This window comes from Cherax quadricarinatus, chromosome 22 (assembly GCF_038502225.1).
Source record: "Cherax quadricarinatus isolate ZL_2023a chromosome 22, ASM3850222v1, whole genome shotgun sequence".
Lineage (NCBI taxonomy): Eukaryota > Metazoa > Arthropoda > Malacostraca > Decapoda > Parastacidae > Cherax > Cherax quadricarinatus.
Genome location: NC_091313.1, coordinates 23,443,074 through 23,455,573, shown reverse-complemented (window position 1 = coordinate 23,455,573; position 12,500 = coordinate 23,443,074). Strand labels below are relative to the sequence as shown.

Below are 12,500 nucleotides of genomic sequence, written 5' to 3'. Positions count from 1 at the left end.
TCGGATCATTATTTAGTTGTAGCTACAGTTAGAGTAAGAGGTAGATGGGAAAAGAGGAAGGTGGCAACAACAAGTAAGAGGGAGGTGAAAGTGTATAAACTAAGGGAGGAGGAAGTTCGGGCGAGATATAAGAGACTATTGGCAGAAAGGTGGGCTAGTGCAAAGATGAGTAGTGGGGGTGTTGAAGAGGGTTGGAATAGTTTTAAAAATGCAGTATTAGAATGTGGGGCAGAAGTTTGTGGTTATAGGAAGGTGGGGGCAGGAGGAAAGAGGAGTGATTGGTGGAATGATGAAGTAAAGGGTGTGATAAAAGAGAAAAAGGTAGCTTACGAGAGGTTTTTACAAAGCAGAAGTGTTATAAGAAGAGCAGAGTATATGGAGAGTAAAAGAAAGGTGAAGAGAGTGGTGAGAGATTGCAAAGGAGAGCAGATGAAAGAGTGGGAGAGGCACTGTCAAGAAATTTTAATGAAAATAAGAAAAAATTTTGGAGTGAGTTAAACAAGTTAAGAAAGCCTAGGGAAAGTATGGATTTGTCAGTTAAAAACAGAGTAGGGGAGTTAGTAGATGGGGAGAGGGAGGTATTAGGTAGATGGCGAGAATATTTTGAGGAACTTTTAAATGTTAAGGAACAAAGGGAGGCGGTAATTTCATGCACTGGCCAGGGAGGTATACCATCTTTTAGGAGTGAAGAAGAGCAGAATGTAAGTGTGGTGGAGGTACGTGAGGCATTACGTAAAATGAAAGGGGGTAAAGCAGCTGGAACTGATGGGATCATGACAGAAATGTTAAAAGCAGGGGGGGATATAGTGTTGGAGTGGTTGGTACTTTTGTCTAATAAATGTATGAAAGAGGGGAAGGTACCTAGGGATTGGCGGAGAGCATGTATAGTCCCTTTATATAAAGGGAAGGGGGACAAAAGAGACTGTAAAAATTATAGAGGAATAAGTTTACTGAGTATACCAGGAAAAATATACGGTAGGGTTATAATTGAAAGAATTAGAGGTAAGACAGAATGTAGAATTGCGGATGAGCAAGGAGGCTTCAGAGTGGGTAGGGGATGTGTAGATCAAGTGTTTACATTGAAGCATATATGTGAACAGTATTCAGATAAAGGTAGGGAAGTTTTTATTGCATTTATGGATTTAGAAAAGGCATATGATAGAGTGGATAGAGGAGCAATGTGGCAGATGTTGCAAATATATGGAATAGGTGGTAAGTTACTAAATGCTGTAAAGAGTTTTATGAGGATAGTGAGGCTCAGGTTAGGGTGTGTAGAAGAGAGGGAGAATACTTCCCGTTATTCCTTTTGGGCCACCCTGCCTCGGTGGGATATGGCTGGTGTGATGAAAGAAAGAATATATATATATATATATATATATATATATATATATATATATATATATATACAGTATATATATATATATATATATATATATATATATATATATATATACAGTGCCTGCACTCTGAAGGAGGGGTGTTAATGTTGCAGTTTAAAAACTGTAGTGTAAAGCACCCTTCTGGCAAGACAGTGATGGAGTGAATGATGGTGAAAGTTTTTCTTTTTCGGGCCACCCTGCCTTGGTGGGAATCGGCCGGTGTGATAATAAAAATAAATAAATATATATATATATATATATATATATATATATATACACGTATATATATATATATATATATATATATATATATATATATATATATATATATATATATATATATATATATATTCACGTATACGTATACGTTTAAATATAAATTATTTTAAACACTGTTTGAATTCTCTTCACTATAGACACGATATTATTATTATACAAATATTTGTATTTCTTTTTGACATTACTATTCCCTTCAGGGGAATAATAATAATAATAATAATAATAATAATAATAATAATAATAATAATAATAATAATAATAATAATAATAATAATAATAATAATAATAATGAAAATAGGAAGAAGAATGATACTAATAATAATTCATATTGTTAATCACACTTCGATCAGCGGCCAGATTTTTTGTTAACATATAAACTCTTAATGGAGTCAAAAAGTGGTCGTGTCAGTTGTTGGGTTTAAATTAAAACAGATCATTATCATTACTGTCTGATAGTAACCGGTTCATTACCACGGACAGCAGCGTGTCAACCTCTGCTCCCGCACACCTATAAATGCACCAGTAATTAAAAATACACACACACAGGCGTGTAGTTAATTGCAATTATTTTGTGCTTATGCCTCAGATACGTTGTTAAATAAGTTAATTATCTTAATTAATTTGTTAATACTAATATATAATGTTATAATAAATAATTTCCACTACGAGCCTTTCCACTACCAGGCTTTCCACTACCAGGCTTTCCACTACCAGACTTTCCACTACCAGGCTTTCCACTACCAGGCTTTCCACTACCAGGCTTTCCACTACCAGACTTTCCACTACCAGGCTTTCCACTACCAGGCTTTCCACTACCAGGCTTTCCACTACCAGACTTTCCACTACCAGGCTTTCCACTACCAGGCTTTCCACTACCAGGCTTTCCACTACCAGGCTTTCCACTACCAGGCTTTCCACTACCAGACTTTCCACTACCAGGCTTTCCACTACCAGACTTTCCACTACTAGGCTTTCCACTACCAGGCTTTCCACTACCAGACTTTCCACTACCAGGCTTTCCACTACCAGGCTTTCCACTACCAGACTTTCCACTACCAGGCTTTCCACTACCAGGCTTTCCACTACCAGGCTTTCCACTACCAGGCTTTCCACTACCAGACTTTCCACTACCAGGCTCATCACTACCAGGCTTTCCACTACCAGGCTTTCCACTACCAGGCTTTCCACTACCAGACTTTCCACTACCAGGCTTTCCACTACCAGACTTTCCACTACCAGACTTTCCACTACCAGACTTTCCACTACCAGGCTTTCCACTACCAGGCTTTCCACTACCAGGCTTTCCACTACCAGACTTTCCACTACCAGACTTTCCACTACCAGGCTTTCCACTACCAGGCTTTCCACTACCAGGCTTTCCACTACCAGGCTTTCCACTACCAGGCTTTCCACTACCAGGCTTTCCACTACCAGACTTTCCACTACTAGGCTTTCCACTACCAGGCTTTCCACTACCAGACTTTCCACTACCAGGCTTTCCACTACCAGACTTTCCACTACCAGCCTTTCCATTATCTGACTTTCCACTAACAGACTTTCCACTACCATCCTTTCCAGTATCAGCCTTTCCACTACCAGGCTTTTCACTACCAGACTTTCCACTACCAGGCTTTCCACTACCAGATTTTCACTACCAGACTTTCCACTACCAGACTTTCCACTACCAGATTTTCCACTACCAGACTTTCCACTACCAGATTTTCCACTACCACTACTTCTTTTCCTTCCTCTCTTGGTCTCGTCCTGTCCCCCGCACCTATATATACTGGCTCCCTCTCTCTCTTTTGTGTTAGTGTGATTCTGTAAATGGTCCAGGTCGGACCGAAATGTCGTCTAAGCTTTTTTCTCCTGTGTGCGGGTTATTTGTGTATCGTTCCAGCCACGGTATTATGCCTTTTTGTTCTTTGAGATTACTCTTTGCTAAGTTATTTAAAACGTTTACAATTTGAAGTATTATAAGTCGATGGCAAATTTATTGTGTAATTAGGGGATGATGTGAATGTTATAATGATACGTCATCTTAACGTGTAAATATGAACGCTTATCACGTGCTGACGTTGACACGTCTTATCTCCCCCCTGCAGGGTCCAGGAACGTCATAATAACGACGCTGATGACCGTATTAGAATATTTACGTAGGCGAGAAGAGATCAGTGTGGAGTGCAGGGAGAACCACTGATGTCAGGTTGGTGATGTTAGGATGGTAATGTCAGGTTGGTGATGGTAGGATGGTAATGTCAGGTTGGTGATGGTAGGATGGTAATGTCAGGTTGGTGATGATAGGATAGTAATGTCAGGTTGGTGATGAGAGGATAGTAATGTCAGGTGGGTGATGATAGGATAGTTATGTCAGGTTGGTGATGATAGGATAGTAATATCAGGTTGGTGATGGTAGGATGGTAACATCAGGTTGGTGATGGTAGGATGGTAATATCAGGTTGGTGATGGTAGGATGGTAACATCAGGTTGGTGATGATAGGATGGTAATATCAGGTTGGTGATGGTAGGATGGTAACATCAGGTTGGTGATGATAGGATGGTAATATCAGGTTGGTGATGGTAGGATGGTAATATCAGGTTGGTGATGGTAGGATGGTAACATCAGGTTGGTGATGATAGGATGGTAATATCAGGTTGGTGATGGTAGGATGGTAACATCAGGTTGGTGATGGTAGGATGGTAATATCAGGTTGGTGATGGTAGGATGGTAATATCAGGTTGGTAATGGTAGGATGATAATATCAGGTTGGTGATGTCATGTTAGTGATGTCAAGTTGTTAATGTTATGTTAGTGATATCAGGTTGGTGATGTCGGGTTGGTGATGCCAGATTGGTGATGTCAGGCCGCTAATATCGGGTTGATGTAAGGCTAGTAATGTCGGGATGATGTCAGGCAGGTGAGGTCGGGTTGATGTCAGACTGGTGATATGACGTCTGGTGGTGGTGGTCTTGCAGCCTGTGTCTCGCGGTGTGTTGCAGCATCGTGTGGGGGTGCGTTGCAGCATCCTGTGGTAGGGTGTTGCAGCATCGTGTGGTGGTGCGTTGCAGCATAGTGTGGCAGTGTGTGGCAGCATCGTGTGGTAGGGTGTTGCAGCATCGTGTGGTGGGCTATTGAAGCCTCCTGTGGTTGGGTGTTGCAGCACTGTGTGGTGGGGTGTTGCAGCATCAAGTGGTGGGATGTTGCAGCATCGAGTGGTGGGGTGTTGCAGCATTGAGTGGAGGGGTGTTGCAGCATCGTGTGGTGGGGTGTTGCAGCATCGAGTGGTGGGGTGTTGCATCATCGTGTGGTAGGGTGTTGCAGCATCGTGTGATGGGGTGTTGCAGCATCGTGTGGTGGGGTGTTGCAGCATCGAGTGGCGGGGTGTTGCAGTATCGACTGGTGGGGTGTTGCAGCATCATGTGGTAGGGTGTTGCAGCATCGTGTGGTGGGGTGTTGCAGCATCGTGTGGTGGGGTGTTGCAGCATCAAGTGGTGAGGTGTTGCAGCATCGTGTGGTGGGGTGTTGCAGCATCGTGTGGTGTGGTGTTGCAGCATCGTGTCGTGGGGTGTTGCAGCATCGTGTGGTAGGGTGTTGCAGCATCGTGTGGTGGGGTGTTGCAGCATCGTGTGGTAAGGTGTTGCAGCAGCGTGTGGTTGGGTGTTGCAGCATCGTGTGGTCGGCTATTTCAGCATCGTGTGATGGGGTGTTGCAGCATCGTGTGGTGGGGTGTTGCAGCATCGTGTGGCGGGGTGTTGTAGCATCGTGTGGCGCGGTCTTGCAGCAGCGTGTGGTTGGGTGTTGCAGCATCGTGTGGTCGGCTATTTCAGCATCGTGTGATGGGGTGTTGCAGCATCGTGTGGTGGGGTGTTGCAGCATTATGTGGCGGGGTGTTGCAGCATCGTGTGCTAGGGTGTTGCAGCATCATGTGGCGGGATATTGTAGCATCGTTTGGTGGGGATTGCAGCATCGTATCGTGGGGTGTTGCAGCATCGTGTCGTAGGGTGTTGCAGCATCGAGAGTTGGGGTGTTGCAGCATCGAGTGGTGGAGTGTTGCAGCATCGTGTCGAAGGGTGTTGCAGCATCGTATCGTGGAGTGTTGCAGCATCGTGTCGTGAGGTGCTGCAGCATCGTGTCGTGAGGGTTATGCAGCATCGTGTGGTGGGGTGTTGCAGCATCGTGTGGTGTGGTGTTGCAGCATCGTGTCGTGGGGTGTTGCAGCATCGTGTGGTAGGGTGTTGCAGCAACGTGTGGTGGGGTGTTGCAGCATCGTGTGGTAAGGTGTTGCAGCAGCGTGTGGTTGGGTGTTGCAGCATCGTGTGGTCGGCTATTTCAGCATCGTGTGATGGGGTGTTGCAGCATCGTGGGGTGGGGTATTGCAGCATCGTATCGTGGGGTGTTGCAGCATCGTGTCGTAGGGTGTTGCAGCATCGAGAGTTGGGGAGTTGCAGCATCGAATGGTGATGTGTTGCAGCATCGTGTGGTGGATTGTTGCAGCATCGTGCGCTGGGGTGCTGCAGCATCGTGTCGTGAGGGTTATGCAGCATCGTGTGGTGGGGTGTTGCAGCATCGTGTGGTGTGGTGTTGCAGCATCGTGTGGTGGGGTGTTGCAGCATCTTATGGCGGGGTGTTGCAGCATCGTGTGGTGGGGTGTTTCAGCATCGTGTGGTGGGGTGTTGCAGCATCGTGTGGTGGGGTGCTGCAGCATTGTGTGGTCGGGTGTTGCAGCATCGTGTGGTGGGGTGTCGCAGCAGCGTGTGGTGGGGTGTTGCAGCATCGTGTGGTGGGGTGCCGCAGAATCGTGTGGTGGGGTGTTGCAGCATCGTGTGGTGGGGTGTTGCAGCATCGTGTGGTGGGGTGTTGCAGCATCGTGTGGTGGGGTGTTGCAGCATCGTGTGGTGGGGTGTTGCAGCACCGTGTCGTGAGGGTTATGCAGCATCGTGTGGTGGGGTGTTGCAGCATCGTGTGGTGGGATGTTGCAGCATCGTGTGGTGGGGTGTTGCAGCATCGTGTGGTGGGGTGTCGCAGCATCGTGTGGTGGGGTGTTGCAGCAACGAGTGGCGGGGTGTTGCAGCATCGTGTCGAGGGGTGTTGTAGCATCGTGTGGTGGGGTGTTGCAGCACCGTGTCGTGAGGGTTATGCAGCATCGTTTGGTGGGGTGTTGCAGCATCGTGTAGTTGGGTGTTGAAGCATCGTGTGGTGGAGTGTTGCAGCATCGTGTCGTGGGGTGTTGCAGCATCGTGTGGTGGGGTGTTGCAGCATCGTGTGATGGGGTGTTGCAGCATCGTGTGGGGGGTGTTGCAGAATCGTGTGCTGGGGTGTTGCAGCATTGAGTGGTGGGGTGTTGCAGCATCGTGTGCTAGGGTGTTTCAGCATCATGTGGCGGGATATTGTAGAATTGTTTGGTGGGGTATTGCAGCATCGTTTGGTGTTACAGGGTGGATGAGTGTAGCAGCATCGTGTCGTAGAGTGTGCAGCATTGTCAGCATCGTGTCGTGAGGGTTATGCAGCATAGTGTGGTGGGGTGTTGCAGCATCGTGTTGTGTGGTGTTGCAGCATCGTGCGGTGGGGTGTTGCAGCATAGTGTGGTGGGGTGTTGCAGCAGCGTGTGGTTGGGTGTTCCAGCATCGTGTGGTCGGGTGCTGCAGCATCGTGGGTGAGGTGTTGCAGCATAGTGTGGTGGGGTGTTGCAGCAGCGTGTGGTTGGGTGTTGCAGCATCGTGTGGTCGGGTATTGCAGCATCGTGTGATGGGGTGCTGCAGCATCGTGTAGTGGGGTGTTGCAGCATAGTGTGGTGGGGTGTTGCAGCATTGTGTTGTGGGGTGTTGCATCATCGTGTGGTGGGGTGTTGCAGCATCGGGTTGTGGGGTGTTGCAGCCTCTTGTGGTGTGGTGTTGCAGCATCGTGTGGTGGGGTATTGGAACAGCGTGTTGTTGGGTGTTGCAGCATCGTGTGGTGGGGTGTTGCAGCATCGTGTGATGGGGTGTTGCAGCATCGTGTGGTGGGGTGTTGCAGCATCGTGTGATGAGGTGTTGCAGCATCGTGTGGTGGGGAGTTGCAGAATCGTGTGGTGGGGTGTTGCAGCATTGTGTGGTGGGGTGTTGCAGCCTCGTGTGCTGGCGTGTTGCAGCATTGAGTGGTGGGGTGTTGCAGCATCGTGTGCTAGGGTGTTGCAGCATCATGTGACGGGATATTGTAGCAGTGTTTGGTGGGGTGTTGCAGCATCGTTTGGTGGGGTGTTGCAGCATCGTGTCGTAGGGTGTTGCAGCATCGTGTCGTGAGGGTTATGCAGCATCGTGTGGTGGAGTGTTGCAGCATCGTGTGGTGTGGTGTTGCAGCATCGTGTCGTAGGGTGTTGCAGCATCGTGTGGTAGGGTGTTGCAGCATCGTGCGGTGGGGTGTTGCAACATCGTGTGGTGGGGTGTTGCAGCATCGTGTGGTCGGGTGCTGCAGCATCGTGGGTGAGGTGTTGCAGCATCGTGTGGTGGGGTGTTGCAGCAGCGTGTGGTTGGGTGTTGCAGCATCGTGGAGCGGGGTGTTGCAGCATCGTGTGGCGGGGTGTTGCAGCATCGTGTCGTGGGGTGTTGCAGCATCGTGTGGTGGGGTGTTGCAGCATCGGGTGGTGGATTGTTGCAGCATCATATCGTGGGGTGTTGCAGCATTGTGTCGTGAGGGTTATGCAGCATCGTGTGGTGGGGTGTTGCAGCATCGTGTGGTGTGGTGTTGAATTATGGTGAGGTGGGGTGTTGCAGCATCGTGTGGTGGGGTGTCGCAGCATCGTGTGGTGGGGTGTTGCAGCATCGTGTAGCGGGGTGTTGCAGCATCGTTTCGTGTGGTGTTGCAGCATCGTGTGGTGGGGTGTTGCAGCATCGTGTAGTGGGGTGTTGCAGCATCGTGTCGTGAGGGTTATGCAGCATCGTGTGGTGGGGTGTTGCAGCATCGTGTGGAAGGGTGTTGCAGCATCGTGTGGTGTGGTGTTGCAGCATCGTTTGGTGGAGTGTTGCGGTATCGTGTCGTGGGGTGTTGCAGCATCGTGTGGTGGGGTGTTGCAGCATCGTGTGGCGGGTTGTTGCAGCATCGTATGGCGGGGTGTTGCAGCATCGTGTGGTGGGGTGTTGCAGCATCGTGTACTGGGGGTGTTGCAGCATTGTGTGGTGGGGTGTTGGAGCATCGTGTGGTGGGGTGTTGCAGCATCATGTGGTGGGGTGTTGCAGCATCGTGTGGTGGGGTGTTGCAGCATCGTGTGGCGGGTTGCTGCAGCATCGTGTGGTGGGGTGTTGCAGCATCGTGTGGTGGATTGTTGCAGCATCATGCGCTCGGGTGTTGCAGCATCGTGTGGTGGGGTGTTGCAGCATGGTGTTTTGAGGCGTTGCAGCAGCGTGTGGTTGGGTGTTGCAGCATCGTGCGGTCGGGTATTTCAGCATCGTGTGATGGGGTGTTGCAGCATCGTGTGGTGGGGTGTTGGAGCATCGTGTGGTGGGGTGTTGCAGCATCGTGTGGGGGTGTTGCAGCATCGTGTGGCGGGTTGCTGCAGCATCGTGTGGTGAGATGTTGCAGCATCGTGTGGTGGATTGTTGCAGCATCATGCGCTGGGGTGTTGCAGCATCGTGTGGTGGGGTGTTGCAGCATGGTGTTGTGAGGCGTTGCAGCAGCGTGTGGTTGGGTGTTGCAGCATCGTGTGGTCGGGTATTTCAGCATCGTGTGATGGGGTGTTGCAGCATCGTGTGGCGGGGTGTTGCAGCATCGTGTGGTGGTGTGTTGCAGCATCGTGTGGCGGGGTGTTGCAGCATCGTGTGGTGGTGTGTTGCAGCATCGTGTGGTGGGGTGTTGCAGCATCGTGTGGCGGGGTGTTGCAGCATCGTGTGGCGGAGTGTTGCAGCATCGTGTGGCGGGGTGTTGCAGCATCGTGTGGTGGTGTGTTGCAGCGTCGTGTGGTGGGGTGTTGCAGCATCGTGTGGTGGTGTGTTGCAGCATCGTGTGGTGGGGTGTTGCATCATCGTGTGGTGGGGTGTTGCAGCATCGTGTGGTGGGGTGTTACAGCATCGTGTGGTGGTGTGTGGCAGCATCGTGTCATGAGGGTTATGCAGCGTCGCGTGGTGGGGTGTTGCAGCATCATGTGGTGGGGTGTTGCAGCATCGTGTCGTGGGGTGTTGCAGCATCGTGTGGTGGGGTGTTGCAGCATCGAGTGGTGGGATGTTGCAGCCTCGCGTGGTTGTGTGTTGCAGCATCGTGTGGTTGGGTGTTGCAGCATCGTGTGATGGTGTGTTGCAGCATCGTGTAGTGGGGTGTTGCAGCATCGTGTGGCGGGGTGTTGCAGCATCGTGTGGCGGGGTGTTGCAGCATCGTGTGGTGGGGTGTTGCAGCATCGTGTGGTGGGGTATTTCAGCATCGTGTGGTGGGGGTGTTCCAGCATCGTGTGGCGGGTTGTTGCAGCATCGTATTGCGGGGTGTTGCAGCATCGTGTGGTGGGGTGTTGGAGCATCGTGTGCTAGGGTGTTGCAGCATCATGTGGCGGGATATTGAAGCATCGTTTGGTGGGGTATTGCAGCATCGTATCGTGGGGTGTTGCAGCATCTTATGGTAGGGCGTTGCAGCATCGAGAGTTGGGATGTTGCAGCATCGAGTGGTGGATTGTTGCAGCATCGTATCGTGGGGTATTGCAGCATTGTGTCGAGGGGTGCTGCAGCATCGTGTCGTGAGGGTCATGCAGCATCGTGTGGTGGGGTGGTGCAGCATCGTGTGGTTTGGTGTTGCAGCATCGTGTGGTGGGGTGTTGCATCATCGTGTGGTGGATTGTTGCAGCAGCGTGTGGTTGGGTGTTACGGCATCGTTTGGTGGGGTGTTGCAGCATCGTGTGATGGGGTGTTGCAGCATCGTGTGGCGAGGTGTTGCAGCATCGTGTGGTGGGGTGTTGCAGCATCGTGTGGTAGGGTGTTGCAGCATCGTGTGGTGGGGTATTGCAGCATCGTATCGTGGGGTGTTGCAGCATCGTGTCGAAGGGTGTTGCAGCATCGAGAGTTGGGGTTTTGCAGCATCGATTGGTGGAGTGTTGCAGCATCGTTTGGTAAAGTGTTGCAGCATCGTATCGTGGGGTGTTGCAGCATTGTATCGTGGGGTGTTGCAGCATCGTGTGGTGTGGTGTTGCAACAGCTTGTGGTTGGGTGTTGCAGCATCGTGTGGTGGGTATTGCAGCATCGTGTGATGAGGTGTTGCAGCATCGTGTGGTTGGGTGTTGCAGCATCGTGTGATGGGGTGTTGCAGCATCGTGTGTTTTGGTGTTGCAGCATCGTGTGGTGGGGTGTTGCAGCATCGTGTGGTGGGGTGTTGCAGCATCGTGTGGTGGGTTGTTGCAGCATCGTGTGGTGTGGTTTAACAGCATCGTGTGGTGGGGTGTTGCAGCATCGAGAGTTGGGGTGTTGCAGCGTCGAGTGGTGGAGTGTTGCAGCATCGTGTGGTGGATTGTTGCAGCATCGTATCGTGGGGTGTTGCAGCATCGTGTCGTGGGGTGCTGCAGAATCGTGTCGTGAGGGTTATGCAACATCGTGTGTTGGGGTGTTGCAGCATCGTGTGGTGTGGTGTTGCAGCATCGTGTGTTGGGGTGTTGCAGCATCGTGTGGTGTAGTGTTGCAGCATCGTGTGATGGGGTGTTGCAGCAGCGTGTGGTTGGGTGTTACAGCATCGTGTGGTGGGGTGTTGCAGCATCGTGTGGTGGGGTATTGCAGCATCGTGTGGTGGGGTATTGCAGCATCGTATCGTGGGGTGTTGCAGCATCGAGAGTTGGGTTTTGCAGCATCGAGTGGTGGAGTGTTGCAGCATCGTGTGGTAGAGTGTTGCAGCATCGTGTGGTGGGGTATTGCAGCATCGTATCGTGGGGTGTTGCAGCATCGAGAGTTGGGTTTTGCAGCATCGAGTGGTGGAGTGTTGCAGCATCGTGTGGTAGAGTGTTGCAGGATCGTATCATGGGGTGTTGCAGCATCGTGTCGTGGGGTGCTGCAGCATCGTGTCGTGAGGGTTATGCAACATCGTGTGGTGGGGTGTTGCAGCATCGTGTGGTGTGGTGTTGCAGCATCGTGTGGTGGGGTGTTGCAGCATCGTGTGATGGGGTGTTGCAGCATCGTGTGGTGGGGTGTTGCAGCAGCGTGTGGTTGGGTGTTACAGCATCGTGTGGTCGGGTGTTGCAGCATCATGTGATGGGGTGTTGCAGCATCGTGCGGTGGGGTGTTGCAGCATCGTGTGGTGGGACGTTGCAGCATCGTGTGGTAGGGTGTTGCAGCATCGTGTGGTGGGGTATTGCAGCATCGTGTGATGGGGTGTTGCAGCATCGTGTCGTAGAGTGTTGCAGCATCGGGTGTTGGGGTTTTGCAGCATCGAGTGGTGGAGTGTTGCAGCATCGTGTGGTAGAGTGTTGCAGCATCGTATCGTGTGGTGTTGCAGCATCGTGTCGTGGGGTGCTGCAGCGTCGTGTCTTGAGGGTTATGCAACATCGTGTGGTGGGGTGTTGCAGCATCGTGTGGTTGGGTGTTACAGCATCGTGTGGTGGGGTGTTGCAGCGTCGTGTGATGGGGTGTTGCAGCATCGTGTGGTGGGGTGTTGCAGCATCGTGTGGTAGGGTTGCTGCAGCATCGTGTGGTGGGGTGTTGCAGCATCGTATCGTAGGGTGTTGCAGCATCGAGAGTTGGGGTTTTGCAGCATCGAGTGGTTGGGTGTTGCAGCCTCGTGTGGTAGAGTGTTGCAGCATCGTATCGTGAGGTGTTGCATCATCGTGTCTTGGTGTGCTGCAGCATCGTGTCGTGAGGATTATGCAGCATCGTGTGGTGGGGTGTTGCATCATCGTGTGGTGGGGT

The 12,500-nt window shown here is 51.0% G+C and overlaps 1 protein-coding gene across 1 annotated transcript in view; it reads left to right on the top strand.

The window, feature by feature from the left end:
* LOC138853088 (uncharacterized) overlaps positions 1–12,500 on the top strand; it is a 165,064-nt gene that overhangs the window by 35,418 nt on the left and 117,146 nt on the right. The gene's annotated exons all lie outside the window — the stretch shown is intronic.